This window comes from Phaseolus vulgaris, chromosome 6 (assembly GCF_051622355.1).
Source record: "Phaseolus vulgaris cultivar YP4 chromosome 6, ASM5162235v1, whole genome shotgun sequence".
In the NCBI taxonomy this organism is placed as follows: Eukaryota; Viridiplantae; Streptophyta; class Magnoliopsida; order Fabales; family Fabaceae; genus Phaseolus; species Phaseolus vulgaris.
Window position 1 is genome coordinate 13134424 of NC_143503.1, and position 25903 is coordinate 13160326.

Sequence of the window (25903 nt, forward strand, 5' to 3'; positions counted from 1 at the left end):
TCGAAACGTGGTAACGAATCTAGTTGCCAATTCCCGAAGGACAAGGACCCCCACAACTCGCTGTCACGAAAAAGGTGAACTCATCATGGTTTGATTGTATAGGCCAGGAGGAAGAACAGAACACAAAAAAGAAGTGCAACACGAGGACTTCCCAGGAGGTCACCCATCCTAGTACTACTCTCGCCCAAGCACGCTTGACTGCGGAGTTCTTATGGGATCCGGTGCATTAGTGCTGGTATGATCGCACCTGTCAAGTGCAGCGCGATCAATGCCTATATGGGTTTGCAAGTGGGCTTCAGTTTCAAATGGTTAAACACAAAATGGGTCTTGAGATATACAAGATGGACGAACAAGGTAAGACGATTTTTGTAAAATGCATTAAAAATAGGTAGAAATTGAATTTTTGTCTAATTTTTTTTGTGGGATCTTGTTTTAGTGTATATTTGATGGAGGAGTCCTCAGATTGAAGAGAATAGTGATAGATTTGGAGTTGCCAAAAATTATCGTGACTAAACTTCAAACGGTCATAACTTTTGATAGAGAAGTCGGATGGAGACGCGTTAAAAATGAAAGTTGTTCGAAACGTGGTAACGAATCTAGTTGCCAATTCCCGAAGGACAAGGACCCCCACAACTCGCAGTCACGAAAAAGGTGAACTCATCATGGTTTGATTGTATAGGCCAGGAGGAAGAACAGAACACAAAAAAGAAGTGCAACACGAGGACTTCCCAGGAGGTCACCCATCCTAGTACTACTCTCGCCCAAGCACGCTTGCCTGCGGAGTTCTGATGGGATCTGGTGCATTAGTGCTGGTATGATCGCACCTGTCAAGTGCAGCGCGATCAATGCCTATATGGGTTTGCAAGTGGGCTTCAGTTTCAAATGGTTAAACACAAAATGGGTCTTGAGATATACAAGATGGACGAACAAGGTAAGACGATTTTTGTAAAATGCATTAAAAATAGGTAGAAATTGAATTTTTGTCTAATTTTTTTTGTGGGATCTTGTTTTAGTGTATATTTGATGGAGGAGTCCTCAGATTGAAGAGAATAGTGATAGATTTGGAGTTGCCAAAAATTATCGTGACTAAACTTCAAACGGTCATAACTTTTGATAGAGAAGTCGGATGGAGACGCGTTAAAAATGAAAGTTGTTCGAAACGTGGTAACGAATCTAGTTGCCAATTCCCGAAGGACAAGGACCCCCACAACTCGCAGTCACGAGAAAGGTGAACTCATCATGGTTTGTTTGTATAGGCCAGGAAGAAGAACAGAACACAAAAAAGAAGTGCAACACGAGGACTTCCCCGGAGGTCACCCATCCTAGTACTACTCTCGCCCAAGCAGTGGGATCCGGTGCATTAGTGCTGGTATGATCGCACCTGTCAAGTGCAGCGCGATCAATGCCTATATGGGTTTGCAAGTGGGCTTCAGTTTCAAATGGTTAAACACAAAATGGGTCTTGAGATATACAAGATGGACGAACAAGGTAAGACGATTTTTGTAAAATGCATTAAAAATAGGTAGAAATTGAATTTTTGTCTAATTTTTTTTGTGGGATCTTGTTTTAGTGTATATTTGATGGAGGAGTCCTCAGATTGAAGAGAATAGTGATAGATTTGGAGTTGCCAAAAATTATCGTGACTAAACTTCAAACGGTCATAACTTTTGATAGAGAAGTCGGATGGAGACGCGTTAAAAATGAAAGTTGTTCGAAACGTGGTAACGAATCTAGTTGCCAATTCCCGAAGGACAAGGACCCCCACAACTCGCAGTCACGAAAAAGGTGAACTCATCATGGTTTGATTGTATAGGCCAGGAGGAAGAACAGAACACAAAAAAGAAGTGCAACACGAGGACTTCCCAGGAGGTCACCCATCCTAGTACTACTCTCGCCCAAGCACGCTTCACTGCGGAGTTCTGATGGGATCCGGTGCATTAGTGCTGGTATGATCGCACCTGTCAAGTGCAGCGCGATCAATGCCTATATGGGTTTGCAAGTGGGCTTCAGTTTCAAATGGTTAAACACAAAATGGGTCTTGAGATACGAACAAGGTAAGACGATTTTTGTAAAATGCATTAAAAATAGGTAGAAATTGAATTTTTGTCTAATTTTTTTTGTGGGATCTTGTTTTAGTGTATATTTGATGGAGGAGTCCTCAGATTGAAGAGAATAGTGATAGATTTGGAGTTGCCAAAAATTATCGTGACTAAACTTCAAACGGTCATAACTTTTGATAGAGAAGTCGGATGGAGACGCGTTAAAAATGAAAGTTGTTCGAAACGTGGTAACGAATCTAGTTGCCAATTCCCGAAGGACAAGGACCCCCACAACTCGCAGTCACGAAAAAGGTGAACTCATCATGGTTTGATTGTATAGGCCAGGAGGAAGAACAGAACACAAAAAAGAAGTGCAACACGAGGACTTCCCAGGAGGTCACCCATCCTAGTACTACTCTCGCCCAAGCACGCTTCACTGCGGAGTTCTGATGGGATCCGGTGCATTAGTGCTGGTATGATCGCACCTGTCAAGTGCAGCGCGATCAATGCCTATATGGGTTTGCAAGTGGGCTTCAGTTTCAAATGGTTAAACACAAAATGGGTCTTGAGATATACAAGATGGACGAACAAGGTAAGACGATTTTTGTAAAATGCATTAAAAATAGGTAGAAATTGAATTTTTGTCTAATTTTTTTTGTGGGATCTTGTTTTAGTGTATATTTGATGGAGGAGTCCTCAGATTGAAGAGAATAGTGATAGATTTGGAGTTGCCAAAAATTATCGTGACTAAACTTCAAACGGTCATAACTTTTGATAGAGAAGTCGGATGGAGACGCGTTAAAAATGAAAGTTGTTCGAAACGTGGTAACGAATCTAGTTGCCAATTCCCGAAGGACAAGGACCCCCACAACTCGCAGTCACGAAAAAGGTGAACTCATCATGGTTTGATTGTATAGGCCAGGAGGAAGAACAGAACACAAAAAAGAAGTGCAACACGAGGACTTCCCAGGAGGTCACCCATCCTAGTACTACTCTCGCCCAGGCACGCTTGACTGCGGAGTTCTGATGGGATCCGGTGCATTAGTGTTGGTATGATCGCACCTGTCAAGTGCAGCGCGATCAATGCCTATATGGGTTTGCAAGTGGGCTTCAGTTTCAAATGGTTAAACACAAAATGGGTCTTGAGATATACAAGATGGACGAACAAGGTAAGACGATTTTTGTAAAATGCATTAAAAATAGGTAGAAATTGAATTTTTGTCTAATTTTTTTTGTGGGATCTTGTTTTAGTGTATATTTGATGGAGGAGTCCTCAGATTGAAGAGAATAGTGATAGATTTGGAGTTGCCAAAAATTATCGTGACTAAACTTCAAACGGTCATAACTTTTGATAGAGAAGTCGGATGGAGACGCGTTAAAAATGAAAGTTGTTCGAAACGTGGTAACGAATCTAGTTGCCAATTCCCGAAGGACAAGGACCCCCACAACTCGCAGTCACGAAAAAGGTGAACTCATCATGGTTTGATTGTATAGGCCAGGAGGAAGAACAGAACACAAAAAAGAAGTGCAACACGAGGACTTCCCAGGAGGTCACCCATCCTGGTACTACTCTCGCCCAGGCACGCTTCACTGCGGAGTTCTGATGGGATCCGGTGCATTAGTGCTGGTATGATCGCACCTGTCAAGTGCAGCGCGATCAATGCCTATATGGGTTTGCAAGTGGGCTTCAGTTTCAAATGGTTAAACACAAAATGGGTCTTGAGATATACAAGATGGACGAACAAGGTAAGACGATTTTTGTAAAATGCATTAAAAATAGGTAGAAATTGAATTTTTGTCTAATTTTTTTTGTGGGATCTTGTTTTAGTGTATATTTGATGGAGGAGTCCTCAGATTGAAGAGAATAGTGATAGATTTGGAGTTGCCAAAAATTATCGTGACTAAACTTCAAACGGTCATAACTTTTGATAGAGAAGTCGGATGGAGACGCGTTAAAAATGAAAGTTGTTCGAAACGTGGTAACGAATCTAGTTGCCAATTCCCGAAGGACAAGGACCCCCACAACTCGCAGTCACGAAAAAGGTGAACTCATCATGGTTTGATTGTATAGGCCAGGAGGAAGAACAGAACACAAAAAAGAAGTGCAACACGAGGACTTCCCAGGAGGTCACCCATCCTAGTACTACTCTCGCCCAAGCACGCTTGCCTGCGGAGTTCTGATGGGATCCGGTGCATTAGTGCTGGTATGATCGCACCTGTCAAGTGCAGCGCGATCAATGCCTATATGGGTTTGCAAGTGGGCTTCAGTTTCAAATGGTTAAACACAAAATGGGTCTTGAGATACGAACAAGGTAAGACGATTTTTGTAAAATGCATTAAAAATAGGTAGAAATTGAATTTTTGTCTAATTTTTTTTGTGGGATCTTGTTTTAGTGTATATTTGATGGAGGAGTCCTCAGATTGAAGAGAATAGTGATAGATTTGGAGTTGCCAAAAATTATCGTGACTAAACTTCAAACGGTCATAACTTTTGATAGAGAAGTCGGATGGAGACGCGTTAAAAATGAAAGTTGTTCGAAACGTGGTAACGAATCTAGTTGCCAATTCCCGAAGGACAAGGACCCCCACAACTCGCAGTCACGAAAAAGGTGAACTCATCATGGTTTGATTGTATAGGCCAGGAGGAAGAACAGAACACAAAAAAGAAGTGCAACACGAGGACTTCCCAGGAGGTCACCCATCCTAGTACTACTCTCGCCCAGGCACGCTTGACTGCGGAGTTCTGATGGGATCCGGTGCATTAGTGTTGGTATGATCGCACCTGTCAAGTGCAGCGCGATCAATGCCTATATGGGTTTGCAAGTGGGCTTCAGTTTCAAATGGTTAAACACAAAATGGGTCTTGAGATATACAAGATGGACGAACAAGGTAAGACGATTTTTGTAAAATGCATTAAAAATAGGTAGAAATTGAATTTTTGTCTAATTTTTTTTGTGGGATCTTGTTTTAGTGTATATTTGATGGAGGAGTCCTCAGATTGAAGAGAATAGTGATAGATTTGGAGTTGCCAAAAATTATCGTGACTAAACTTCAAACGGTCATAACTTTTGATAGAGAAGTCGGATGGAGACGCGTTAAAAATGAAAGTTGTTCGAAACGTGGTAACGAATCTAGTTGCCAATTCCCGAAGGACAAGGACCCCCACAACTCGCAGTCACGAAAAAGGTGAACTCATCATGGTTTGATTGTATAGGCCAGGAGGAAGAACAGAACACAAAAAAGAAGTGCAACACGAGGACTTCCCAGGAGGTCACCCATCCTGGTACTACTCTCGCCCAGGCACGCTTCACTGCGGAGTTCTGATGGGATCCGGTGCATTAGTGCTGGTATGATCGCACCTGTCAAGTGCAGCGCGATCAATGCCTATATGGGTTTGCAAGTGGGCTTCAGTTTCAAATGGTTAAACACAAAATGGGTCTTGAGATATACAAGATGGACGAACAAGGTAAGACGATTTTTGTAAAATGCATTAAAAATAGGTAGAAATTGAATTTTTGTCTAATTTTTTTTGTGGGATCTTGTTTTAGTGTATATTTGATGGAGGAGTCCTCAGATTGAAGAGAATAGTGATAGATTTGGAGTTGCCAAAAATTATCGTGACTAAACTTCAAACGGTCATAACTTTTGATAGAGAAGTCGGATGGAGACGCGTTAAAAATGAAAGTTGTTCGAAACGTGGTAACGAATCTAGTTGCCAATTCCCGAAGGACAAGGACCCCCACAACTCGCAGTCACGAAAAAGGTGAACTCATCATGGTTTGATTGTATAGGCCAGGAGGAAGAACAGAACACAAAAAAGAAGTGCAACACGAGGACTTCCCAGGAGGTCACCCATCCTAGTACTACTCTCGCCCAAGCACGCTTGCCTGCGGAGTTCTGATGGGATCCGGTGCATTAGTGCTGGTATGATCGCACCTGTCAAGTGCAGCGCGATCAATGCCTATATGGGTTTGCAAGTGGGCTTCAGTTTCAAATGGTTAAACACAAAATGGGTCTTGAGATATACAAGATGGACGAACAAGGTAAGACGATTTTTGTAAAATGCATTAAAAATAGGTAGAAATTGAATTTTTGTCTAATTTTTTTTGTGGGATCTTGTTTTAGTGTATATTTGATGGAGGAGTCCTCAGATTGAAGAGAATAGTGATAGATTTGGAGTTGCCAAAAATTATCGTGACTAAACTTCAAACGGTCATAACTTTTGATAGAGAAGTCGGATGGAGACGCGTTAAAAATGAAAGTTGTGCGAAACGTGGTAACGAATCTAGTTGCCAATTCCCGAAGGACAAGGACCCCCACAACTCGCAGTCACGAAAAAGGTGAACTCATCATGGTTTGATTGTATAGGCCAGGAGGAAGAACAGAACACAAAAAAGAAGTGCAACACGAGGACTTCCCAGGAGGTCACCCATCCTAGTACTACTCTCGCCCAGGCACGCTTGACTGCGGAGTTCTGATGGGATCCGGTGCATTAGTGTTGGTATGATCGCACCTGTCAAGTGCAGCGCGATCAATGCCTATATGGGTTTGCAAGTGGGCTTCAGTTTCAAATGGTTAAACACAAAATGGGTCTTGAGATATACAAGATGGACGAACAAGGTAAGACGATTTTTGTAAAATGCATTAAAAATAGGTAGAAATTGAATTTTTGTCTAATTTTTTTTGTGGGATCTTGTTTTAGTGTATATTTGATGGAGGAGTCCTCAGATTGAAGAGAATAGTGATAGATTTGGAGTTGCCAAAAATTATCGTGACTAAACTTCAAACGGTCATAACTTTTGATAGAGAAGTCGGATGGAGACGCGTTAAAAATGAAAGTTGTTCGAAACGTGGTAACGAATCTAGTTGCCAATTCCCGAAGGACAAGGACCCCCACAACTCGCAGTCACGAAAAAGGTGAACTCATCATGGTTTGATTGTATAGGCCAGGAGGAAGAACAGAACACAAAAAAGAAGTGCAACACGAGGACTTCCCAGGAGGTCACCCATCCTAGTACTACTCTCGCCCAGGCACGCTTGACTGCGGAGTTCTGATGGGATCCGGTGCATTAGTGCTGTATGATCGCACCTGTCAAGTGCAGCGCGATCAATGCCTATATGGGTTTGCAAGTGGGCTTCAGTTTCAAATGGTTAAACACAAAATGGGTCTTGAGATATACAAGATGGACGAACAAGGTAAGACGATTTTTGTAAAATGCATTAAAAATAGGTAGAAATTGAATTTTTGTCTAATTTTTTTTGTGGGATCTTGTTTTAGTGTATATTTGATGGAGGAGTCCTCAGATTGAAGAGAATAGTGATAGATTTGGAGTTGCCAAAAATTATCGTGACTAAACTTCAAACGGTCATAACTTTTGATAGAGAAGTCGGATGGAGACGCGTTAAAAATGAAAGTTGTTCGAAACGTGGTAACGAATCTAGTTGCCAATTCCCGAAGGACAAGGACCCCCACAACTCGCAGTCACGAAAAAGGTGAACTCATCATGGTTTGATTGTATAGGCCAGGAGGAAGAACAGAACACAAAAAAGAAGTGCAACACGAGGACTTCCCAGGAGGTCACCCATCCTGGTACTACTCTCGCCCAGGCACGCTTGACTGCGGAGTTCTGATGGGATCCGGTGCATTAGTGCTGGTATGATCGCACCTGTCAAGTGCAGCGCGATCAATGCCTATATGGGTTTGCAAGTGGGCTTCAGTTTCAAATGGTTAAACACAAAATGGGTCTTGAGATATACAAGATGGACGAACAAGGTAAGACGATTTTTGTAAAATGCATTAAAAATAGGTAGAAATTGAATTTTTGTCTAATTTTTTTTGTGGGATCTTGTTTTAGTGTATATTTGATGGAGGAGTCCTCAGATTGAAGAGAATAGTGATAGATTTGGAGTTGCCAAAAATTATCGTGACTAAACTTCAAACGGTCATAACTTTTGATAGAGAAGTCGGATGGAGACGCGTTAAAAATGAAAGTTGTTCGAAACGTGGTAACGAATCTAGTTGCCAATTCCCGAAGGACAAGGACCCCCACAACTCGCAGTCACGAAAAAGGTGAACTCATCATGGTTTGATTGTATAGGCCAGGAGGAAGAACAGAACACAAAAAAGAAGTGCAACACGAGGACTTCCCAGGAGGTCACCCATCCTAGTACTACTCTCGCCCAAGCACGCTTGCCTGCGGAGTTCTGATGGGATCCGGTGCATTAGTGCTGGTATGATCGCACCTGTCAAGTGCAGCGCGATCAATGCCTATATGGGTTTGCAAGTGGGCTTCAGTTTCAAATGGTTAAACACAAAATGGGTCTTGAGATATACAAGATGGACGAACAAGGTAAGACGATTTTTGTAAAATGCATTAAAAATAGGTAGAAATTGAATTTTTGTCTAATTTTTTTTGTGGGATCTTGTTTTAGTGTATATTTGATGGAGGAGTCCTCAGATTGAAGAGAATAGTGATAGATTTGGAGTTGCCAAAAATTATCGTGACTAAACTTCAAACGGTCATAACTTTTGATAGAGAAGTCGGATGGAGACGCGTTAAAAATGAAAGTTGTGCGAAACGTGGTAACGAATCTAGTTGCCAATTCCCGAAGGACAAGGACCCCCACAACTCGCAGTCACGAAAAAGGTGAACTCATCATGGTTTGATTGTATAGGCCAGGAGGAAGAACAGAACACAAAAAAGAAGTGCAACACGAGGACTTCCCAGGAGGTCACCCATCCTAGTACTACTCTCGCCCAGGCACGCTTGACTGCGGAGTTCTGATGGGATCCGGTGCATTAGTGTTGGTATGATCGCACCTGTCAAGTGCAGCGCGATCAATGCCTATATGGGTTTGCAAGTGGGCTTCAGTTTCAAATGGTTAAACACAAAATGGGTCTTGAGATATACAAGATGGACGAACAAGGTAAGACGATTTTTGTAAAATGCATTAAAAATAGGTAGAAATTGAATTTTTGTCTAATTTTTTTTGTGGGATCTTGTTTTAGTGTATATTTGATGGAGGAGTCCTCAGATTGAAGAGAATAGTGATAGATTTGGAGTTGCCAAAAATTATCGTGACTAAACTTCAAACGGTCATAACTTTTGATAGAGAAGTCGGATGGAGACGCGTTAAAAATGAAAGTTGTTCGAAACGTGGTAACGAATCTAGTTGCCAATTCCCGAAGGACAAGGACCCCCACAACTCGCAGTCACGAAAAAGGTGAACTCATCATGGTTTGATTGTATAGGCCAGGAGGAAGAACAGAACACAAAAAAGAAGTGCAACACGAGGACTTCCCAGGAGGTCACCCATCCTAGTACTACTCTCGCCCAGGCACGCTTGACTGCGGAGTTCTGATGGGATCCGGTGCATTAGTGCTGTATGATCGCACCTGTCAAGTGCAGCGCGATCAATGCCTATATGGGTTTGCAAGTGGGCTTCAGTTTCAAATGGTTAAACACAAAATGGGTCTTGAGATATACAAGATGGACGAACAAGGTAAGACGATTTTTGTAAAATGCATTAAAAATAGGTAGAAATTGAATTTTTGTCTAATTTTTTTTGTGGGATCTTGTTTTAGTGTATATTTGATGGAGGAGTCCTCAGATTGAAGAGAATAGTGATAGATTTGGAGTTGCCAAAAATTATCGTGACTAAACTTCAAACGGTCATAACTTTTGATAGAGAAGTCGGATGGAGACGCGTTAAAAATGAAAGTTGTTCGAAACGTGGTAACGAATCTAGTTGCCAATTCCCGAAGGACAAGGACCCCCACAACTCGCAGTCACGAAAAAGGTGAACTCATCATGGTTTGATTGTATAGGCCAGGAGGAAGAACAGAACACAAAAAAGAAGTGCAACACGAGGACTTCCCAGGAGGTCACCCATCCTGGTACTACTCTCGCCCAGGCACGCTTGACTGCGGAGTTCTGATGGGATCCGGTGCATTAGTGCTGGTATGATCGCACCTGTCAAGTGCAGCGCGATCAATGCCTATATGGGTTTGCAAGTGGGCTTCAGTTTCAAATGGTTAAACACAAAATGGGTCTTGAGATATACAAGATGGACGAACAAGGTAAGACGATTTTTGTAAAATGCATTAAAAATAGGTAGAAATTGAATTTTTGTCTAATTTTTTTTGTGGGATCTTGTTTTAGTGTATATTTGATGGAGGAGTCCTTAGATTGAAGAGAATAGTGATAGATTTGGAGTTGCCAAAAATTATCGTGACTAAACTTCAAACGGTCATAACTTTTGATAGAGAAGTCGGATGGAGACGCGTTAAAAATGAAAGTTGTTCGAAACGTGGTAACGAATCTAGTTGCCAATTCCCGAAGGACAAGGACCCCCACAACTCGCAGTCACGAAAAAGGTGAACTCATCATGGTTTGATTGTATAGGCCAGGAGGAAGAACAGAACACAAAAAAGAAGTGCAACACGAGGACTTCCCAGGAGGTCACCCATCCTAGTACTACTCTCGCCCAAGCACGCTTGCCTGCGGAGTTCTGATGGGATCCGGTGCATTAGTGCTGGTATGATCGCACCTGTCAAGTGCAGCGCGATCAATGCCTATATGGGTTTGCAAGTGGGCTTCAGTTTCAAATGGTTAAACACAAAATGGGTCTTGAGATATACAAGATGGACGAACAAGGTAAGACGATTTTTGTAAAATGCATTAAAAATAGGTAGAAATTGAATTTTTGTCTAATTTTTTTTGTGGGATCTTGTTTTAGTGTATATTTGATGGAGGAGTCCTCAGATTGAAGAGAATAGTGATAGATTTGGAGTTGCCAAAAATTATCGTGACTAAACTTCAAACGGTCATAACTTTTGATAGAGAAGTCGGATGGAGACGCGTTAAAAATGAAAGTTGTGCGAAACGTGGTAACGAATCTAGTTGCCAATTCCCGAAGGACAAGGACCCCACAACTCGCAGTCACGAAAAAGGTGAACTCATCATGGTTTGATTGTATAGGCCAGGAGGAAGAACAGAACACAAAAAAGAAGTGCAACACGAGGACTTCCCAGGAGGTCACCCATCCTAGTACTACTCTCGCCCAAGCACGCTTGACTGCGGAGTTCTGATGGGATCCGGTGCATTAGTGTTGGTATGATCGCACCTGTCAAGTGCAGCGCGATCAATGCCTATATGGGTTTGCAAGTGGGCTTCAGTTTCAAATGGTTAAACACAAAATGGGTCTTGAGATATACAAGATGGACGAACAAGGTAAGACGATTTTTGTAAAATGCATTAAAAATAGGTAGAAATTGAATTTTTGTCTAATTTTTTTTGTGGGATCTTGTTTTAGTGTATATTTGATGGAGGAGTCCTCAGATTGAAGAGAATAGTGATAGATTTGGAGTTGCCAAAAATTATCGTGACTAAACTTCAAACGGTCATAACTTTTGATAGAGAAGTCGGATGGAGACGCGTTAAAAATGAAAGTTGTTCGAAACGTGGTAACGAATCTAGTTGCCAATTCCCGAAGGACAAGGACCCCCACAACTCGCAGTCACGAAAAAGGTGAACTCATCATGGTTTGATTGTATAGGCCAGGAGGAAGAACAGAACACAAAAAAGAAGTGCAACACGAGGACTTCCCAGGAGGTCACCCATCCTAGTACTATTCTCGCCCAGGCACGCTTGACTGCGGAGTTCTGATGGGATCCGGTGCATTAGTGCTGGTATGATCGCACCTGTCAAGTGCAGCGCGATCAATGCCTATATGGGTTTGCAAGTGGGCTTCAGTTTCAAATGGTTAAACACAAAATGGGTCTTGAGATATACAAAATGGACGAACAAGGTAAGACGATTTTTGTAAAATGCATTAAAAATAGGTAGAAATTGAATTTTTGTCTAATTTTTTTTGTGGGATCTTGTTTTAGTGTATATTTGATGGAGGAGTCCTCAGATTGAACAGAATAGTGATAGATTTGGAGTTGCCAAAAATTATCGTGACTAAACTTCAAACGGTCATAACTTTTGATAGAGAAGTCGGATGGAGACGCGTTAAAAATGAAAGTTGTTCGAAACGTGGTAACGAATCTAGTTGCCAATTCCCGAAGGACAAGGACCCCCACAACTCGCAGTCACGAAAAAGGTGAACTCATCATGGTTTGATTGTATAGGCCAGGAGGAAGAACAGAACACAAAAAAGAAGTGCAACACGAGGACTTCCCAGGAGGTCACCCATCCTAGTACTACTCTCGCCCAGGCACACTTGACTGCGGAGTTCTGATGGGATCCGGTGCATTAGTGCTGGTATGATCGCACCTGTCAAGTGCAGCGCGATCAATGCCTATATGGGTTTGCAAGTGGGCTTCAGTTTCAAATGGTTAAACACAAAATGGGTCTTGAGATATACAAGATGGACGAACAAGGTAAGACGATTTTTGTAAAATGCATTAAAAATAGGTAGAAATTGAATTTTTGTCTAATTTTTTTTGTGGGATCTTGTTTTAGTGTATATTTGATGGAGGAGTCCTCAGATTGAACAGAATAGTGATAGATTTGGAGTTGCCAAAAATTATCGTGACTAAACTTCAAACGGTCATAACTTTTGATAGAGAAGTCGGATGGAGACGCGTTAAAAATGAAAGTTGTTCGAAACGTGGTAACGAATCTAGTTGCCAATTCCCGAAGGACAAGGACCCCCACAACTCGCAGTCACGAAAAAGGTGAACTCATCATGGTTTGATTGTATAGGCCAGGAGGAAGAACAGAACACAAAAAAGAAGTGCAACACGAGGACTTCCCAAGAGGTCACCCATCCTAGTACTACTCTCGCCCAAGCGCGCTTGACTGCGGAGTTCTGATGGGATCCGGTGCATTAGTGCTGGTATGATCGCACCTGTCAAGTGCAGCGCGATCAATGCCTATATGGGTTTGCAAGTGGGCTTCAGTTTCAAATGGTTAAACACAAAATGGGTCTTGAGATATACAAGATGGACGAACAAGGTAAGACGATTTTTGTAAAATGCATTAAAAATAGGTAGAAATTGAATTTTTGTCTAATTTTTTTTGTGGGATCTTGTTTTAGTGTATATTTCATGGAGGAGTCCTCAGATTGAAGAGAATAGTGATAGATTTGGAGTTGCCAAAAATTATCGTGACTAAACTTCAAACGGTCATAACTTTTGATAGAGAAGTCGGATGGAGACGCGTTAAAAATGAAAGTTGTTCGAAACGTGGTAACGAATCTAGTTGCCAATTCCCGAAGGACAAGGACCCCCACAACTCGCAGTCACGAAAAAGGTGAACTCATCATGGTTTGATTGTATAGGCCAGGAGGAAGAACAGAACACAAAAAAGAAGTGCAACACGAGGACTTCCCAGGAGGTCACCCATCCTAGTACTACTCTCGCCCAAGCACGCTTAACTGCGGAGTTCTAATGGGATCCGGTGCATTAGTGCTGGTATGATCGCACCTGTCAAGTGCAGCGCGATCAATGCCTATATGGGTTTGCAAGTGGGCTTCAGTTTCAAATGGTTAAACACAAAATGGGTCTTGAGATATACAAGATGGACGAACAAGGTAAGACGATTTTTGTAAAATGCATTAAAAATAGGTAGAAATTGAATTTTTGTCTAATTTTTTTTGTGGGATCTTGTTTTAGTGTATATTTGATGGAGGAGTCCTCAGATTGAACAGAATAGTGATAGATTTGGAGTTGCCAAAAATTATCGTGACTAAACTTCAAACGGTCATAACTTTTGATAGAGAAGTCGGATGGAGACGCGTTAAAAATGAAAGTTGTTCAAAACGTGGTAACGAATCTAGTTGCCAATTCCCGAAGGACAAGGACCCCCACAACTCGCAGTCACGAAAAAGGTGAACTCATCATGGTTTGATTGTATAGGCCAGGAGGAAGAACAGAACACAAAAAAGAAGTGCAACACGAGGACTTCCCAGGAGGTCACCCATCCTAGTACTACTCTCGCCCAAGCACGCTTATCTGCGGAGTTCTGATGGGATCCGGTGCATTAGTGCTGGTATGATCGCACCTGTGAAGTGCAGCGCGATCAATGCCTATATGGGTTTGCAAGTGGGCTTCAGTTTCAAATGGTTAAACACAAAATGGGTCTTGAGATATACAAGATGGACGAACAAGGTAAGACGATTTTTGTAAAATGCATTAAAAATAGGTAGAAATTGAATTTTTGTCTAATTTTTTTTGTGGGATCTTGTTTTAGTGTATATTTGATGGAGGAGTCCTCAGATTGAACAGAATAGTGATAGATTTGGAGTTGCCAAAAATTATCGTGACTAAACTTCAAACGGTCATAACTTTTGATAGAGAAGTCGGATGGAGACGCGTTAAAAATGAAAGTTGTTCGAAACGTGGTAACGAATCTAGTTGCCAATTCCCGAAGGACAAGGACCCCCACAACTCGCAGTCACGAAAAAGGTGAACTCATCATGGTTTGATTGTATAGGCCAGGAGGAAGAACAGAACACAAAAAAGAAGTGCAACACGAGGACTTCCCAGGAGGTCACCCATCCTAGTACTACTCTCGCCCAAGCGCGCTTAGCTGCGGAGTTCTGATGGGATCCGGTGCATTAGTGCTGGTATGATCGCACCTGTCAAGTGCAGCGCGATCAATGCCTATATGGGTTTGCAAGTGGGCTTCAGTTTCAAATGGTTAAACACAAAATGGGTCTTGAGATATACAAGATGGACGAACAAGGTAAGACGATTTTTGTAAAATGCATTAAAAATAGGTAGAAATTGAATTTTTGTCTAATTTTTTTTGTGGGATCTTGTTTTAGTGTATATTTGATGGAGGAGTCCTCAGATTGAAGAGAATAGTGATAGATTTGGAGTTGCCAAAAATTATCGTGACTAAACTTCAAACGGTCATAACTTTTGATAGAGAAGTCGGATGGAGACGCGTTAAAAATGAAAGTTGTTCGAAACGTGGTAACGAATCTAGTTGCCAATTCCCGAAGGACAAGGACCCCCACAACTCGCAGTCACGAAAAAGGTGAACTCATCATGGTTTGATTGTATAGGCCAGGAGGAAGAACAGAACACAAAAAAGAAGTGCAACACGAGGACTTCCCAGGAGGTCACCCATCCTAGTACTACTCTCGCCCAAGCACGCTTGACTGCGGAGTTCTGATGGGATCCGGTGCATTAGTGCTGGTATGATCGCACCTGTCAAGTGCAGCGCGATCAATGCCTATATGGGTTTGCAAGTGGGTTTCAGTTTCAAATGGTTAAACACAAAATGGGTCTTGAGATATACAAGATGGACGAACAAGGTAAGACGATTTTTGTAAAATGCATTAAAAATAGGTAGAAATTGAATTTTTGTCTAATTTTTTTTGTGGGATCTTGTTTTAGTGTATATTTGATGGAGGAGTCCTCAGATTGAAGAGAATAGTGATAGATTTGGAGTTGCCAAAAATTATCGTGACTAAACTTCAAACGGTCATAACTTTTGATAGAGAAGTCGGATGGAGACGCGTTAAAAATGAAAGTTGTTCGAAACGTGGTAACGAATCTAGTTGCCAATTCCCGAAGGACAAGGACCCCCACAACTCGCAGTCACGAAAAAGGTGAACTCATCATGGTTTGATTGTATAGGCCAGGAGGAAGAACAGAACACAAAAAAGAAGTGCAACACGAGGACTTCCCAGGAGGTCACCCATCCTAGTACTACTCTCGCCCAAGCACGCTTAGTTGCGGAGTTCTGATGGGATCCGGTGCATTAGTGCTGGTATGATTGCACCTGTCAAGTGCAGCGCGATCAATGCCTATATGGGTTTGCAAGTGGGCTTCAGTTTCAAATGTTTAAACACAAAATGGGTCTTGAGATATACAAGATGGACGAACAAGGTAAGACGATTTTTGTAAAATGCATTAAAAATAGGTAGAAATTGAATTTTTGTCTAATTTTTTTTGTGGGATCTTGTTTTAGTGTATATTTGATGGAGGAGTCCTCAGATTGAAGAGAATAGTGATAGATTTGGAGTTGCCAAAAATTATCGTGACTAAACTTCAAACGGTCATAACTTTTGATAGAGAAGTCGGATGGAGACGCGTTAAAAATGAAAGTTGTTCGAAACGTGGTAACGAATCTAGTTGCCAATTCCCGAAGGACAAGGACCCCCACAACTCGCAGTCACGAAAAAGGTGAACTCATCATGGTTTGATTGTATAGGCCAGGAGGAAGAACAGAACACAAAAAAGAAGTACAACACGAGGACTTCCCAGGAGGTCACCCATCCTAGTACTACTCTCGCCCAAGCACGCTTATCTGCGGAGTTCTGATGGGATCCGGTGCATTAGTGCTGGTATGATCGCACCTGTCAAGTGCAGCGCGATCAATGCCTATATGGGTTTGCAAGTGGGCTTCAGTTTCAAATGGTTAAACACAAAATGGGTCTTGAGATATACAAGATGGACGAACAAGGTAAGACGATTTTTGTAAAATGCATTAAAAATAGGTAGAAATTGAATTTTTGTCTAATTTTTTTTGTGGGATCTTGTTTTAGTGTATATTTGATGGAGGAGTCCTCAGATTGAAGAGAATAGTGATAGATTTGGAGTTGCCAAAAATTATCGTGACTAAACTTCAAACGGTCATAACTTTTGATAGAGAAGTCGGATGGAGACGCGTTAAAAATGAAAGTTGTTCGAAACGTGGTAACGAATCTAGTTGCCAATTCCCGAAGGACAAGGACCCCCACAACTCGCAGTCACGAAAAAGGTGAACTCATCATGGTTTGATTGTATAGGCCAGGAGGAAGAACAGAACACAAGAAAGAAGTGCAACACGAGGACTTCCCAGGAGGTGACCCATCCTAGTACTACTCTCGCCCAAGCACGCTTAACTGCGGAGTTCTGATGGGATCCGGTGCATTAGTGCTGGTATGATCGCACCTGTCAAGTGCAGCGCGATCAATGCCTATATGGGTTTGCAAGTGGGCTTCAGTTTCAAATGGTTAAACACAAAATGGGTCTTGAGATATACAAGATGGACGAACAAGGTAAGACGATTTTTGTAAAATGCATTAAAAATAGGTAGAAATTGAATTTTTGTCTAATTTTTTTTGTGGGATCTTGTTTTAGTGTATATTTGATGGAGGAGTCCTCAGATTGAAGAGAATAGTGATAGATTTGGAGTTGCCAAAAATTATCGTGACTAAACTTCAAACGGTCATAACTTTTGATAGAGAAGTCGGATGGAGACGCGTTAAAAATGAAAGTTGTTCGAAACGTGGTAACGAATCTAGTTGCCAATTCCCGAAGGACAAGGACTCCCACAACTCGCAGTCACGAAAAAGGTGAACTCATCATGGTTTGATTGTATAGGCCAGGAGGAAGAACAGAACACAAAAAAGAAGTGCAACACGAGGACTTCCCAGGATGTCACCCATCCTAGTACTACTCTCGCCCAAGCACGCTTACCTGCGGAGTTCTGATGGGATCCGGTGCATTAGTGCTGGTATGATCGCACCTGTCAAGTGCAGCGCGATCAATGCCTATATGGGTTTGCAAGTGGGCTTCAGTTTCAAATGGTTAAACACAAAATGGGTCTTGAGATATACAAGATGGACGAACAAGGTAAGACGATTTTTGTAAAATGCATTAAAAATAGGTAGAAATTGAATTTTTGTCTAATTTTTTTTGTGGGATCTTGTTTTAGTGTATATTTGATGGAGGAGTCCTCAGATTGAAGAGAATAGTGATAGATTTGGAGTTGCCAAAAATTATCGTGACTAAACTTCAAACGATCATAACTTTTGATAGAGAAGTCGGATGGAGACGCGTTAAAAATGAAAGTTGTTCGAAACGTGGTAACGAATCTAGGTGCCAATTCCCGAAGGACAAGGACCCCCACAACTCGCAGTCACGAAAAAGGTGAACTCATCATGGTTTGATTGTATAGGCCAGGAGGAAGAACAGAACACAAAAAAGAAGTGCAACACGAGGACTTCCCAGGAGGTCACCCATCCTAGTACTACTCTCGCCCAAGCACGCTTGACTGCGGAGTTCTGATGGGATCCGGTGCATTAGTGCTGGTATGATCGCACCTGTCAAGTGCAGCGCGATCAATGCCTATATGGGTTTGCAAGTGGGCTTCAGTTTCAAATGGTTAAACACAAAATGGGTCTTGAGATATACAAGATGGACGAACAAGGTAAGACTATTTTTGTAAAATGCATTAAAAATAGGTAGAAATTGAATTTTTGTCTAATTTTTTTTGTGGGATCTTGTTTTAGTGTATATTTGATGGAGGAGTCCTCAGATTGAAGAGAATAGTGATAGATTTGGAGTTGCCAAAAATTATCGTGACTAAACTTCAAACGGTCATAACTTTTGATAGAGAAGTCGGATGGAGACGCGTTAAAAATGAAAGTTGTTCGAAACGTGGTAACGAATCTAGTTGCCAATTCCCGAAGGACAAGGACCCCCACAACTCGCAGTCACGAAAAAGGTGAACTCATCATGGTTTGATTGTATAGGCCAGGAGGAAGAACAGAACACAAAAAAGAAGTGCAACACGAGGACTTCCCAGGAGGTCACCCATCCTAGTACTACTCTCGCCCAAGCACGCTTGACTGCGGAGTTCTGATGGGATCCGGTGCATTAGTGCTGGTATGATCGCACCTGTCAAGTGCAGCGCGATCAATGCCTATATGGGTTTGCAAGTGGGCTTCAGTTTCAAATGGTTAAACACAAAATGGGTCTTGAGATATACAAGATGGACGAACAAGGTAAGACGATTTTTGTAAAATGCATTAAAAATAGGTAGAAATTGAATTTTTGTCTAATTTTTTTTGTGGGATCTTGTTTTAGTGTATATTTGATGGAGGAGTCCTCAGATTGAAGAGAATAGTGATAGATTTGGAGTTGCCAAAAATTATCGTGACTAAACTTCAAACGGTCATAACTTTTGATAGAGAAGTCGGATGGAGTCGCGTTAAAAATGAAAGTTGTTCGAAACGTGGTAACGAATCTAGTTGCCAATTCCCGAAGGACAAGGACTCCCACAACTCGCAGTCACGAAAAAGGTGAACTCATCATGGTTTGATTGTATAGGCCAGGAGGAAGAACAGAACACAAAAAAGAAGTGCAACACGAGGACTTCCCAGGATGTCACCCATCCTAGTACTACTCTCGCCCAAGCACGCTTGACTGCGGAGTTCTGATGGGATCCGGTGCATTAGTGCTGGTATGATCGCACCTGTCAAGTGCAGCGCGATCAATGCCTATATGGGTTTGCAAGTGGGCTTCAGTTTCAAATGGTTAAACACAAAATGGGTCTTGAGATATACAAGATGGACGAACAAGGTAAGACGATTTTTGTAAAATGCATTAAAAATAGGTAGAAATTGAATTTTTGTCTAATTTTTTTTGTGGGATCTTGTTTTAGTGTATATTTGATGGAGGAGTCCTCAGATTGAAGAGAATAGTGATAGATTTGGAGTTGCCAAAAATTATCGTGACTAAACTTCAAACGGTCATAACTTTTGATAGAGAAGTCGGATGGAGTCGCGTTAAAAATGAAAGTTGTTCGAAACGTGGTAACGAATCTAGTTGCCAATTCCCGAAGGACAAGGACCCCCACAACTCGCTGTCACGAAAAAGGTGAACTCATCATGGTTTGATTGTTTAGGCCAGGAGGAAGAACAGAACACAAAAAAGAAGTGCAACACGAGAACTTCCCAGGAGGTCACCCATCCTAGTACTACTCTCGCCCAAGCACGCTTGACTGCGGAGTTCTGATGGGATCCGGTGCATTAGTGCTGGTATGATCGCACCTGTCAAGTGCAGCGCGATCAATGCCTATATGGGTTTGCAAGTGGGCTTCAGTTTCAAATGGTTAAACACAAAATGGGTCTTGAGATATACAAGATGGACGAACAAGGTAAGACGATTTTTGTAAAATGCATTAAAAATAGGTAGAAATTGAATTTTTGTCTAATTTTTTTTGTGGGATCTTGTTTTAGTGTATATTTGATGGAGGAGTCCTCAGATTGAAGAGAATAGTGATAGATTTGGAGTTGCCAAAAATTATCGTGACTAAACTTCAAACGATCATAACTTTTGATAGAGAAGTCGGATGGAGACGCGTTAAAAATGAAAGTTGTTCGAAACGTGGTAACGAATCTAGGTGCCAATTCCCGAAGGACAAGGACCCCCACAACTCGCAGTCACGAAAAAGGTGAACTCATCATGGTTTGATTGTATAGGCCAGGAGGAAGAACAGAACACAAAAAAGAAGTGCAACACGAGGACTTCCCAGGAGGTCACCCATCCTAGTACTACTCTCGCCCAAGCACGCTTCACTGCGAAGTTCTGATGGGATCCGGTGCATTAATGCTGGTATGATCGCACCTGTCAAGTGCAGCGCGATCAATGCCTATATGGGTTTGCAAGTGGGCTTCAGTTTCAAATGGTTAAACACAAAATGGGTCTTGAGATATACAAGATGGACGAACAAGGTAAGACGATTTTTGTAAAATGCATTAAAAATAGGTAGAAATTGAATTTTTGTCTAATTTTTTTTGTGGGATCTTGTTTTAGTGTATATTTGATGGAGGAGTCCTCAGATTGAAGAGAATAGTGATAGATTTGGAGTTGCCAAAAATTATCGTGACTAAACTTCAAACGGTCATAACTTTTGATAGAGAAGTCGGATGGAGACGCGTTAAAAATGAAAGTTGTTCGAAACGTGGTAACGAATCTAGTTGCCAATTCCCGAAGGACAAGGACCCCCACAACTCGCAGTCACGAAAAAGGTGAACTCATCATGGTTTGATTGTATAGGCCAGGAGGAAGAACAGAACACAAGAAAGAAGTGCAACACGAGGACTTCCCAGGAGGTGACCCATCCTAGTACTACTCTCGCCCAAGCACGCTTAACTGCGGAGTTCTGATGGGATCCGGTGCATTAGTGCTGGTATGATCGCACCTGTCAAGTGCAGCGCGATCAATGCCTATATGGGTTTGCAAGTGGGCTTCAGTTTCAAATGGTTAAACACAAAATGGGTCTTGAGATATACAAGATGGACGAACAAGGTAAGACGATTTTTGTAAAATGCATTAAAAATAGGTAGAAATTGAATTTTTGTCTAATTTTTTTTGTGGGATCTTGTTTTAGTGTATATTTGATGGAGGAGTCCTCAGATTGAAGAGAATAGTGATAGATTTGGAGTTGCCAAAAATTATCGTGACTAAACTTCAAACGGTCATAACTTTTGATAGAGAAGTCGGATGGAGACGCGTTAAAAATGAAAGTTGTTCGAAACGTGGTAACGAATCTAGTTGCCAATTCCCGAAGGACAAGGACTCCCACAACTCGCAGTCACGAAAAAGGTGAACTCATCATGGTTTGATTGTATAGGCCAGGAGGAAGAACAGAACACAAAAAAGAAGTGCAACACGAGGACTTCCCAGGATGTCACCCATCCTAGTACTACTCTCGCCCAAGCACGCTTACCTGCGGAGTTCTGATGGGATCCGGTGCATTAGTGCTGGTATGATCGCACCTGTCAAGTGCAGCGCGATCAATGCCTATATGGGTTTGCAAGTGGGCTTCAGTTTCAAATGGTTAAACACAAAATGGGTCTTGAGATATACAAGATGGACGAACAAGGTAAGACGATTTTTGTAAAATGCATTAAAAATAGGTAGAAATTGAATTTTTGTCTAATTTTTTTTGTGGGATCTTGTTTTAGTGTATATTTGATGGAGGAGTCCTCAGATTGAAGAGAATAGTGATAGATTTGGAGTTGCCAAAAATTATCGTGACTAAACTTCAAACGATCATAACTTTTGATAGAGAAGTCGGATGGAGACGCGTTAAAAATGAAAGTTGTTCGAAACGTGGTAACGAATCTAGGTGCCAATTCCCGAAGGACAAGGACCCCCACAACTCGCAGTCACGAAAAAGGTGAACTCATCATGGTTTGATTGTATAGGCCAGGAGGAAGAACAGAACACAAAAAAGAAGTGCAACACGAGGACTTCCCAGGAGGTCACCCATCCTAGTACTACTCTCGCCCAAGCACGCTTGACTGCGGAGTTCTGATGGGATCCGGTGCATTAGTGCTGGTATGATCGCACCTGTCAAGTGCAGCGCGATCAATGCCTATATGGGTTTGCAAGTGGGCTTCAGTTTCAAATGGTTAAACACAAAATGGGTCTTGAGATATACAAGATGGACGAACAAGGTAAGACTATTTTTGTAAAATGCATTAAAAATAGGTAGAAATTGAATTTTTGTCTAATTTTTTTTGTGGGATCTTGTTTTAGTGTATATTTGATGGAGGAGTCCTCAGATTGAAGAGAATAGTGATAGATTTGGAGTTGCCAAAAATTATCGTGACTAAACTTCAAACGGTCATAACTTTTGATAGAGAAGTCGGATGGAGACGCGTTAAAAATGAAAGTTGTTCGAAACGTGGTAACGAATCTAGTTGCCAATTCCCGAAGGACAAGGACCCCCACAACTCGCAGTCACGAAAAAGGTGAACTCATCATGGTTTGATTGTATAGGCCAGGAGGAAGAACAGAACACAAAAAAGAAGTGCAACACGAGGACTTCCCAGGAGGTCACCCATCCTAGTACTACTCTCGCCCAAGCACGCTTGACTGCGGAGTTCTGATGGGATCCGGTGCATTAGTGCTGGTATGATCGCACCTGTCAAGTGCAGCGCGATCAATGCCTATATGGGTTTGCAAGTGGGCTTCAGTTTCAAATGGTTAAACACAAAATGGGTCTTGAGATATACAAGATGGACGAACAAGGTAAGACGATTTTTGTAAAATGCATTAAAAATAGGTAGAAATTGAATTTTTGTCTAATTTTTTTTGTGGGATCTTGTTTTAGTGTATATTTGATGGAGGAGTCCTCAGATTGAAGAGAATAGTGATAGATTTGGAGTTGCCAAAAATTATCGTGACTAAACTTCAAACGGTCATAACTTTTGATAGAGAAGTCGGATGGAGTCGCGTTAAAAATGAAAGTTGTTCGAAACGTGGTAACGAATCTAGTTGCCAATTCCCGAAGGACAAGGACCCCCACAACTCGCTGTCACGAAAAAGGTGAACTCATCATGGTTTGATTGTTTAGGCCAGGAGGAAGAACAGAACACAAAAAAGAAGTGCAACACGAGAACTTCCCAGGAGGTCACCCATCCTAGTACTACTCTCGCCCAAGCACGCTTGACTGCGGAGTTCTGATGGGATCCGGTGCATTAGTGCTGGTATGATCGCACCTGTCAAGTGCAGCGCGATCAATGCCTATATGGGTTTGCAAGTGGGCTTCAGTTTCAAATGGTTAAACACAAAATGGGTCTTGAGATATACAAGATGGACGAACAAGGTAAGACGATTTTTGTAAAATGCATTAAAAATAGGTAGAAATTGAATTTTTGTCTAATTTTTTTTGTGGGATCTTGTTTTAGTGTATATTTGATGGAGGAGTCCTCAGATTGAAGAGAATAGTGATAGATTTGGAGTTGCCAAAAATTATCGTGACTAAACTTCAAACGATCATAACTTTTGATAGAGAAGTCGGATGGAGACGCGTTAAAAATGAAAGTTGTTCGAAACGTGGTAACGAATCTAGGTGCCAATTCCCGAAGGACAAGGACCCCCACAACTCGCAGTCACGAAAAAGGTGAACTCATCATGGTTTGATTGTATAGGCCAGGAGGAAGAACAGAACACAAAAAAGAAGTGCAACACGAGGACTTCCCAGGAGGTCACCCATCCTAGTACTACTCTCGCCCAAGCACGCTTCACTGCGGAGTTCTGATGGGATCCGGTGCATTAATGCTGGTATGATCGCACCTGTCAAGTGCAGCGCGATCAATGCCTATATGGGTTTGCAAGTGGGCTTCAGTTTCAAATGGTTAAACACAAAATGGGTCTTGAGATATACAAGATGGACGAACAAGGTAAGACGATTTTTGTAAAATGCATTAAAAATAGGTAGAAATTGAATTTTTGTCTAATTTTTTTTGTGGGATCTTGTTTTAGTGTATATTTGATGGAGGAGTCCTCAGATTGAAGAGAATAGTGATAGATTTGGAGTTGCCAAAAATTATCGTGACTAAACTTCAAACGATCATAACTTTTGATAGAGAAGTCGGATGGAGACGCGTTAAAAATGAAAGTTGTTCGAAACGTGGTAACGAATCTAGTTGCCAATTCCCGAAGGACAAGGACCCGACTTCCCAGGAGGTCACCCATCCTAGTACTACTCTCGCCCAAGCACGCTTGACTGCGGAGTTCTGATGGGATCCGGTGCATTAGTGCTGGTATGATCGCACCTGTCAAGTGCAGCGCGATCAATGCCTATATGGGTTTGCAAGTGGGCTTCAGTTTCAAATGGTTAAACACAAAATGGGTCTTGAGATATACAAGATGGACGAACAAGGTAAGACGATTTTTGTAAAATGCATTAAAAATAGGTAGAAATTGAATTTTTGTCTAATTTTTTTTGTGGGATCTTGTTTTAGTGTATATTTGATGGAGGAGTCCTCAGATTGAAGAGAATAGTGATAGATTTGGAGTTGCCAAAAATTATCGTGACTAAACTTCAAACGATCATAACTTTTGATAGAGAAGTCGGATGGAGACGCGTTAAAAATGAAAGTTGTTCGAAACGTGGTAACGAATCTAGTTGCCAATTCCCGAAGGACAAGGACCCCCACAACTCGCAGTCACGAAAAAGGTGAACTCATCATGGTTTGATTGTATAGGCCAGGAGGAAGAACAGAACACAAAAAAGAAGTGCAACACGAGGACTTCCCAGGAGGTCACCCATCCTAGTACTACTCTCGCCCAAGCACGCTTCACTGCGGAGTTCTGATGGGATCCGGTGCATTAGTGCTGGTATGATCGCACCTGTCAAGTGCAGCGCGATCAATGCCTATATGGGTTTGCAAGTGGGCTTCAGTTTCAAATGGTTAAACACAAAATGGGTCTTGAGATATACAAGATGGACGAACAAGGTAAGACGATTTTTGTAAAATGCATTAAAAATAGGTAGAAATTGAATTTTTGTCTAATTTTTTTTGTGGGATCTTGTTTTAGTGTATATTTGATGGAGGAGTCCTCAGATTGAACAGAATAGTGATAGATTTGGAGTTGCCAAAAATTATCGTGACTAAACTTCAAACGGTCATAACTTTTGATAGAGAAGTCGGATGGAGACGCGTTAAAAATGAAAGTTGTTCGAAACGTGGTAACGAATCTAGTTGCCAATTCCCGAAGGACAAGGACCCCCACAACTCGCAGTCACGAAAAAGGTGAACTCATCATGGTTTGATTGTATAGGCCAGGAGGAAGAACAGAACACAAAAAAGAAGTGCAACACGAGGACTTCCCAGGAGGTCACCCATCCTAGTACTACTCTCGCCCAGGCACGCTTGACTGCGGAGTTCTGATGGGATCCGGTGCATTAGTGCTGGTATGATCGCACCTGTCAAGTGCAGCGCGATCAATGCCTATATGGGTTTGCAAGTGGGCTTCAGTTTCAAATGGTTAAACACAAAATGGGTCTTGAGATATACAAGATGGACGAACAAGGTAAGACGATTTTTGTAAAATGCATTAAAAATAGGTAGAAATTGAATTTTTGTCTAATTTTTTTTGTGGGATCTTGTTTTAGTGTATATTTGATGGAGGAGTCCTCAGATTGAAGAGAATAGTGATAGATTTGGAGTTGCCAAAAATTATCGTGACTAAACTTCAAACGATCATAACTTTTGATAGAGAAGTCGGATGGAGACGCGTTAAAAATGAAAGTTGTTCGAAACGTGGTAACGAATCTAGTTGCCAATTCCCGAAGGACAAGGACCCCCACAACTCGCAGTCACGAAAAAGGTGA

The 25903-nt window shown here is 41.7% G+C and overlaps 43 non-coding genes and 1 pseudogene across 43 annotated transcripts; all 44 read right to left on the reverse strand.

The window, feature by feature from the left end:
* Positions 1 to 130: 130 nt before the first annotated feature.
* LOC150026979 (5S ribosomal RNA) lies at positions 131 to 249 on the reverse strand. Its single transcript, XR_016521990.1, has one exon. It is a non-coding gene; the product is annotated as a 5S ribosomal RNA (ribosomal RNA).
* A 458-nt stretch (positions 250 to 707) lies between these two features.
* On the reverse strand, positions 708 to 826 carry LOC150026980 (5S ribosomal RNA). Its single transcript, XR_016522199.1, has one exon. It is a non-coding gene; the product is annotated as a 5S ribosomal RNA (ribosomal RNA).
* A 1015-nt stretch (positions 827 to 1841) lies between these two features.
* LOC150026981 (5S ribosomal RNA) lies at positions 1842 to 1960 on the reverse strand. Its single transcript, XR_016522617.1, has one exon. It is a non-coding gene; the product is annotated as a 5S ribosomal RNA (ribosomal RNA).
* A 447-nt stretch (positions 1961 to 2407) lies between these two features.
* LOC150026982 (5S ribosomal RNA) lies at positions 2408 to 2526 on the reverse strand. The gene has a single exon (XR_016522618.1). It is a non-coding gene; the product is annotated as a 5S ribosomal RNA (ribosomal RNA).
* A 458-nt stretch (positions 2527 to 2984) lies between these two features.
* LOC150026983 (5S ribosomal RNA) lies at positions 2985 to 3103 on the reverse strand. The gene has a single exon (XR_016522112.1). It is a non-coding gene; the product is annotated as a 5S ribosomal RNA (ribosomal RNA).
* Positions 3104 to 3561: 458 nt separating this feature from the next.
* On the reverse strand, positions 3562 to 3680 carry LOC150026984 (5S ribosomal RNA). The gene has a single exon (XR_016522818.1). It is a non-coding gene; the product is annotated as a 5S ribosomal RNA (ribosomal RNA).
* Positions 3681 to 4138: 458 nt separating this feature from the next.
* LOC150026985 (5S ribosomal RNA) lies at positions 4139 to 4257 on the reverse strand. Its single transcript, XR_016522044.1, has one exon. It is a non-coding gene; the product is annotated as a 5S ribosomal RNA (ribosomal RNA).
* Positions 4258 to 4704: 447 nt separating this feature from the next.
* LOC150026986 (5S ribosomal RNA) lies at positions 4705 to 4823 on the reverse strand. Its single transcript, XR_016522113.1, has one exon. It is a non-coding gene; the product is annotated as a 5S ribosomal RNA (ribosomal RNA).
* Positions 4824 to 5281: 458 nt separating this feature from the next.
* Positions 5282 to 5400, reverse strand: LOC150026987 (5S ribosomal RNA). Its single transcript, XR_016522819.1, has one exon. It is a non-coding gene; the product is annotated as a 5S ribosomal RNA (ribosomal RNA).
* Positions 5401 to 5858: 458 nt separating this feature from the next.
* Positions 5859 to 5977, reverse strand: LOC150026988 (5S ribosomal RNA). Its single transcript, XR_016522045.1, has one exon. It is a non-coding gene; the product is annotated as a 5S ribosomal RNA (ribosomal RNA).
* A 458-nt stretch (positions 5978 to 6435) lies between these two features.
* Positions 6436 to 6554, reverse strand: LOC150026989 (5S ribosomal RNA). Its single transcript, XR_016522114.1, has one exon. It is a non-coding gene; the product is annotated as a 5S ribosomal RNA (ribosomal RNA).
* Positions 6555 to 7012: 458 nt separating this feature from the next.
* Positions 7013 to 7130, reverse strand: LOC150026990 (5S ribosomal RNA). The gene has a single exon (XR_016522251.1). It is a non-coding gene; the product is annotated as a 5S ribosomal RNA (ribosomal RNA).
* A 458-nt stretch (positions 7131 to 7588) lies between these two features.
* On the reverse strand, positions 7589 to 7707 carry LOC150026991 (5S ribosomal RNA). Its single transcript, XR_016521918.1, has one exon. It is a non-coding gene; the product is annotated as a 5S ribosomal RNA (ribosomal RNA).
* A 458-nt stretch (positions 7708 to 8165) lies between these two features.
* Positions 8166 to 8284, reverse strand: LOC150026992 (5S ribosomal RNA). Its single transcript, XR_016522046.1, has one exon. It is a non-coding gene; the product is annotated as a 5S ribosomal RNA (ribosomal RNA).
* Positions 8285 to 8742: 458 nt separating this feature from the next.
* Positions 8743 to 8861, reverse strand: LOC150026993 (5S ribosomal RNA). The gene has a single exon (XR_016522115.1). It is a non-coding gene; the product is annotated as a 5S ribosomal RNA (ribosomal RNA).
* A 458-nt stretch (positions 8862 to 9319) lies between these two features.
* On the reverse strand, positions 9320 to 9437 carry LOC150026994 (5S ribosomal RNA). The gene has a single exon (XR_016522252.1). It is a non-coding gene; the product is annotated as a 5S ribosomal RNA (ribosomal RNA).
* A 458-nt stretch (positions 9438 to 9895) lies between these two features.
* On the reverse strand, positions 9896 to 10014 carry LOC150026995 (5S ribosomal RNA). Its single transcript, XR_016521919.1, has one exon. It is a non-coding gene; the product is annotated as a 5S ribosomal RNA (ribosomal RNA).
* Positions 10015 to 10472: 458 nt separating this feature from the next.
* Positions 10473 to 10591, reverse strand: LOC150026996 (5S ribosomal RNA). The gene has a single exon (XR_016522047.1). It is a non-coding gene; the product is annotated as a 5S ribosomal RNA (ribosomal RNA).
* Positions 10592 to 11048: 457 nt separating this feature from the next.
* LOC150026997 (5S ribosomal RNA) lies at positions 11049 to 11167 on the reverse strand. The gene has a single exon (XR_016522089.1). It is a non-coding gene; the product is annotated as a 5S ribosomal RNA (ribosomal RNA).
* Positions 11168 to 11625: 458 nt separating this feature from the next.
* LOC150026998 (5S ribosomal RNA) lies at positions 11626 to 11744 on the reverse strand. The gene has a single exon (XR_016521962.1). It is a non-coding gene; the product is annotated as a 5S ribosomal RNA (ribosomal RNA).
* A 458-nt stretch (positions 11745 to 12202) lies between these two features.
* On the reverse strand, positions 12203 to 12321 carry LOC150026999 (5S ribosomal RNA). Its single transcript, XR_016521984.1, has one exon. It is a non-coding gene; the product is annotated as a 5S ribosomal RNA (ribosomal RNA).
* Positions 12322 to 12779: 458 nt separating this feature from the next.
* LOC150027000 (5S ribosomal RNA) lies at positions 12780 to 12898 on the reverse strand. Its single transcript, XR_016522088.1, has one exon. It is a non-coding gene; the product is annotated as a 5S ribosomal RNA (ribosomal RNA).
* Positions 12899 to 13356: 458 nt separating this feature from the next.
* LOC150027001 (5S ribosomal RNA) lies at positions 13357 to 13475 on the reverse strand. Its single transcript, XR_016522581.1, has one exon. It is a non-coding gene; the product is annotated as a 5S ribosomal RNA (ribosomal RNA).
* A 458-nt stretch (positions 13476 to 13933) lies between these two features.
* LOC150027002 (5S ribosomal RNA) lies at positions 13934 to 14052 on the reverse strand. The gene has a single exon (XR_016522815.1). It is a non-coding gene; the product is annotated as a 5S ribosomal RNA (ribosomal RNA).
* A 458-nt stretch (positions 14053 to 14510) lies between these two features.
* LOC150027003 (5S ribosomal RNA) lies at positions 14511 to 14629 on the reverse strand. The gene has a single exon (XR_016521958.1). It is a non-coding gene; the product is annotated as a 5S ribosomal RNA (ribosomal RNA).
* A 458-nt stretch (positions 14630 to 15087) lies between these two features.
* On the reverse strand, positions 15088 to 15206 carry LOC150027004 (5S ribosomal RNA). Its single transcript, XR_016522654.1, has one exon. It is a non-coding gene; the product is annotated as a 5S ribosomal RNA (ribosomal RNA).
* A 458-nt stretch (positions 15207 to 15664) lies between these two features.
* On the reverse strand, positions 15665 to 15783 carry LOC150027005 (5S ribosomal RNA). Its single transcript, XR_016522068.1, has one exon. It is a non-coding gene; the product is annotated as a 5S ribosomal RNA (ribosomal RNA).
* A 458-nt stretch (positions 15784 to 16241) lies between these two features.
* On the reverse strand, positions 16242 to 16360 carry LOC150027006 (5S ribosomal RNA). Its single transcript, XR_016522083.1, has one exon. It is a non-coding gene; the product is annotated as a 5S ribosomal RNA (ribosomal RNA).
* A 458-nt stretch (positions 16361 to 16818) lies between these two features.
* LOC150027007 (5S ribosomal RNA) lies at positions 16819 to 16937 on the reverse strand. The gene has a single exon (XR_016522623.1). It is a non-coding gene; the product is annotated as a 5S ribosomal RNA (ribosomal RNA).
* Positions 16938 to 17395: 458 nt separating this feature from the next.
* On the reverse strand, positions 17396 to 17514 carry LOC150027008 (5S ribosomal RNA). The gene has a single exon (XR_016522217.1). It is a non-coding gene; the product is annotated as a 5S ribosomal RNA (ribosomal RNA).
* A 458-nt stretch (positions 17515 to 17972) lies between these two features.
* On the reverse strand, positions 17973 to 18091 carry LOC150027009 (5S ribosomal RNA). Its single transcript, XR_016522655.1, has one exon. It is a non-coding gene; the product is annotated as a 5S ribosomal RNA (ribosomal RNA).
* Positions 18092 to 18549: 458 nt separating this feature from the next.
* On the reverse strand, positions 18550 to 18668 carry LOC150027010 (5S ribosomal RNA). Its single transcript, XR_016522656.1, has one exon. It is a non-coding gene; the product is annotated as a 5S ribosomal RNA (ribosomal RNA).
* A 458-nt stretch (positions 18669 to 19126) lies between these two features.
* LOC150027011 (5S ribosomal RNA) lies at positions 19127 to 19245 on the reverse strand. Its single transcript, XR_016522192.1, has one exon. It is a non-coding gene; the product is annotated as a 5S ribosomal RNA (ribosomal RNA).
* A 458-nt stretch (positions 19246 to 19703) lies between these two features.
* On the reverse strand, positions 19704 to 19822 carry LOC150027012 (5S ribosomal RNA). Its single transcript, XR_016522575.1, has one exon. It is a non-coding gene; the product is annotated as a 5S ribosomal RNA (ribosomal RNA).
* Positions 19823 to 20280: 458 nt separating this feature from the next.
* LOC150027013 (5S ribosomal RNA) lies at positions 20281 to 20399 on the reverse strand. Its single transcript, XR_016522116.1, has one exon. It is a non-coding gene; the product is annotated as a 5S ribosomal RNA (ribosomal RNA).
* A 458-nt stretch (positions 20400 to 20857) lies between these two features.
* Positions 20858 to 20976, reverse strand: LOC150027014 (5S ribosomal RNA). Its single transcript, XR_016522624.1, has one exon. It is a non-coding gene; the product is annotated as a 5S ribosomal RNA (ribosomal RNA).
* A 458-nt stretch (positions 20977 to 21434) lies between these two features.
* Positions 21435 to 21553, reverse strand: LOC150027015 (5S ribosomal RNA). The gene has a single exon (XR_016522218.1). It is a non-coding gene; the product is annotated as a 5S ribosomal RNA (ribosomal RNA).
* A 458-nt stretch (positions 21554 to 22011) lies between these two features.
* On the reverse strand, positions 22012 to 22130 carry LOC150027016 (5S ribosomal RNA). Its single transcript, XR_016522657.1, has one exon. It is a non-coding gene; the product is annotated as a 5S ribosomal RNA (ribosomal RNA).
* Positions 22131 to 22588: 458 nt separating this feature from the next.
* On the reverse strand, positions 22589 to 22707 carry LOC150027017 (5S ribosomal RNA). The gene has a single exon (XR_016522659.1). It is a non-coding gene; the product is annotated as a 5S ribosomal RNA (ribosomal RNA).
* Positions 22708 to 23165: 458 nt separating this feature from the next.
* On the reverse strand, positions 23166 to 23284 carry LOC150027018 (5S ribosomal RNA). The gene has a single exon (XR_016522576.1). It is a non-coding gene; the product is annotated as a 5S ribosomal RNA (ribosomal RNA).
* A 458-nt stretch (positions 23285 to 23742) lies between these two features.
* On the reverse strand, positions 23743 to 23861 carry LOC150027019 (5S ribosomal RNA). The gene has a single exon (XR_016521921.1). It is a non-coding gene; the product is annotated as a 5S ribosomal RNA (ribosomal RNA).
* Positions 23862 to 24224: 363 nt separating this feature from the next.
* Positions 24225 to 24343, reverse strand: LOC150027020 (5S ribosomal RNA; annotated as a pseudogene).
* A 458-nt stretch (positions 24344 to 24801) lies between these two features.
* On the reverse strand, positions 24802 to 24920 carry LOC150027021 (5S ribosomal RNA). The gene has a single exon (XR_016522619.1). It is a non-coding gene; the product is annotated as a 5S ribosomal RNA (ribosomal RNA).
* A 458-nt stretch (positions 24921 to 25378) lies between these two features.
* Positions 25379 to 25497, reverse strand: LOC150027022 (5S ribosomal RNA). The gene has a single exon (XR_016522766.1). It is a non-coding gene; the product is annotated as a 5S ribosomal RNA (ribosomal RNA).
* Positions 25498 to 25903: the final 406 nt, after the last annotated feature.